Source organism: Callorhinchus milii, unplaced genomic scaffold (genome assembly GCF_018977255.1).
Source record: "Callorhinchus milii isolate IMCB2004 unplaced genomic scaffold, IMCB_Cmil_1.0 Scaffold14, whole genome shotgun sequence".
NCBI classification, from domain to species: Eukaryota; Metazoa; Chordata; class Chondrichthyes; order Chimaeriformes; family Callorhinchidae; genus Callorhinchus; species Callorhinchus milii.
The window spans coordinates 15,302,561-15,306,046 of NW_024704755.1; positions in this window are offsets into that span (position 1 = coordinate 15,302,561).

Below are 3,486 nucleotides of genomic sequence, written 5' to 3' on the forward strand. Positions count from 1 at the left end.
CACGGGAAACCAAAACGGACACCTGATATTCAGAGGAAACCCACAAAATAAAATCCATAATTTGTAGAGTAAGACGGCTGTACCTATTGATATATGATTGCAGCGATGAATCATACTCACTTGTTATTAATAAAAGGAGGGAACATTATGGGATGGAAAGTCATTTTGTGATCAAGTGTATTGTGCTAACACCAAGGGTTTTGAAAATGATGCGGGTTTAGGAGCTCCCACTGAGATGATATCGGTGAGGCTGAACAAAACGTTTGGTGATTCACATCAAATGTTTCACTTTCAAACAGTATAATGCAGTTGATCATCACCATGCACAGCCCACTCACCACCATTCACCGTACCCGTGGCTCCCATCAAGTCTCGCACCGCTTCCTCTCCCCTCAGTACCCCCAGACCCGCAGTCACATTCCATCCCTCAAGTCATGGGTAGTTGCTGCTAAACATTGTATGTTCCTCAGGGCTCTAATCTCGATCCTCACTATCTATATGCTCCCAGTTGTTGATACCATCCGTAGAATGTCGACATTTATAATTATGAAACCCAACTCTCCCATCTTCCCCCACACTCGACCTCCACCTTCGACCCGATTGGTCTCAGGCGTCAAGTTCTTGATGAGCTCTGACATTCTTCAGCTGAATAATAATTATCCTTGCATTTCATATAGTGACATACATATCAAATTCAAGGATTAATATTATTATGATTATTAACTCATTATTGTCATCTCAGATCACTTCAGACAATTTATTATATGAATTAATGCAACTGAACATTCGGATGAGAATTCAGTTGACAACAGTTGACTTTTTAAAAATCTTTCAGTACCTTACCTGCTTTAGGTTTTGGGATTGTGTACATGGTGATAGCTGAAGTCTTGAGGCTGACGCGAGAAACTTGACAGGTGTAAACAGACTCTATCTGTGCATCTTCAATAGAGCTCGAGGCCTTATAGAGATCCTCTGAGTTCTGCTTCTCACTGGAACCTCTCTTTTCCAGCTTTATTTCTGTTGTTGGCGCAATTTTGGTGCCATCTTTATACCAAGTGAAGGTGATTTCCCTTGGGTGAAACAAGGCAGTTTCACAAAAAAGAGACTGAGACATAGATGAATTCCTAGAGAAAATCTTCAGTGGAGTTGGGGGAACTGCAGAACAGATAATGGAGAAGAATCGTATTAATTTTGGTCAATGGGCAGGACAAACCTGATTTTGACTTTATTTTGATTTGTATCTGACACATTTCGTTGCAAACTCCTGAATTCTGAGTGCAAATGGAGGTTTGTTTACATACACAAATATCCCTTTCACAGCAGCATTGGCCTTCCTCCTGCTTTAAATACATTGTGGTTTTATCAAGTAATATTTATTCATAGCCTTTATCTTGCATTTCATTACTAACTTTGATGATTGGCAGGTGGAAATGATCACTAAGAAATGCCTATTCAATATGTTGAACTGTCAAACAGAGGAGATAGAGGATTCCTGGCAGAGGTGTGCACACTGTGTTAGTGTAGCTCAGTTAATTGTATTCTGGCCTTTGTGTTAGAATTTCTCTTCTACTGACCGCTGCCGAACGATGGTGATAAAATAATCATTGCATTTGAATGTAATGCCTTACCACGTTTTGGAGATGTCTCAAATCATTCTAAAAACTGGAATGCAAAAGTTATTAATGAACAAACAATACAAATGACAATATAGCATTCACCACTTTTATTAATTTTATGCAGTTTCTAAATGCCAATTTCGCTCTTCATTCAAACTCACTGCACACAGTTAATCGTGATCCAGATCCTCTTCCAATTATTGATCCCTGACGGACCACTACACAGCGATAGACTCCAGAGTCCTGTAAACTCACATTCAGGAACTGGAAGAAGCCGCTTCCTTTAGTTTTTACACCAAATAGTTTCCTGTGATCCTCCTTTGTATCCAAATAGCTGCTCTCACCCTCCTTATCCCACTGCACCTTCACTCCTGAACTACCTTGAGGGAAGGGAAAGTTACAGTGGAAGGTAACGTTTGTCCCTCTGATGGCAGCCACATGGTCGGGGATTTGAGTCACTTTCACCGAAGAATCGCCATCAACTGTCAGAAAATAAAGTCAAACACTAATTTCTCAGATGATGAGCCAGTGAGAAAACAAATGAGTAAAAGAGGAGAAAACGTAAACGTATAAGTTAAATGTCACATGGAAACAAGTTTGCACATATTTCATAGAAGAACTGAATTATAGAATGAACATATATACCTGTTGAAATAATATGTAAGGCCGACAGGTACAGGAAGACAACACTCCCCATGTCTGGCTCTGGCTCTGATGGTCTGTAACAAATGAACGTGGATTATTTGATACAGAGTAGTTTGCTGTGACACTGACGTCCTGTTTCTTTGGGTTTGTGAAATGTAGCAGGTGTGGAGAATGCAATTCGAAATCACACTTTTGCATCACAATTATGAAAATAATAACCCATCTTATTGAGGGCAGAAAAAAGCTAATCATATATAACCTTAAAAAAAACACTGATTAGCGTCATTAATCATTTGATGCTGCTTTCTCCCAACCTAAATGTTGGTTTGAGCATCAACTCGGAGAATCAGTTATGTCAGAAACATTCCAATCTGATGAAAAATCTCTTCTTGTACTTCTATCCAACTGTCCCCTATTGATGGAAAGTAACATTTCCCTCTCTTCTGGCACAGTGCTCCCCTTTAAAACCACTGTCATCATTCCATCAAAAAGTGTCTCCCCACGCCTCTTAACTCTCCACTTATTGGCTCATCTCCAACTTGCGCTTAGTATCCAAACATCTGGCCACTCAACTTTGCTCCCACCTTTTTCTCCACTCAGTGCTAGGAACCATCCTCGTTGTCTTCTGCAAACAGTTCCTTTCTCCAATGGCTTGCTGCACCCTCTCTGCATCATCATCAGTGACCAAGCCTTCAGTTCCTTACCCAGAAAATAAATACAGCCGCACCATTTCACAATATATCCAGCGAAACTCTTTTGAAATGTCTTAACAACATGATCTATCAATATATCAATATATATGCTATATCAATCAAGGATTGTAGTGTAATTATTATTAGATTCCTACATCCTAACTTCTGCAAATCCCTCCACCTACCACTTTGTCTCACTCTTTTCCAATCTGTCTTTGTCCTGACTCAATTCCTACCTCTTCAAACACATCTCTGTCCACCTCCCTCCCCCTTCCTTTCACTTGCTCGCTGTCCAACACAAACTCTTTGAAGCCCACAAAGATTATAGGCTATGAGAAGGATGCTATTATGCTAGTAATAATGATTGTGCATTGTCAGGTTTTCAAAATGTCTCAAAGTGCTTCACAGAATATACTTTAAAGTGAATTGAGTTGATGCTATAAAAATGTGAATTGTTGTGATTAATAGAGAACAAATAACCTGATCATAAAATGACTTTCTAAGTGCCCCAAGATGACATCCCTAATTATAGA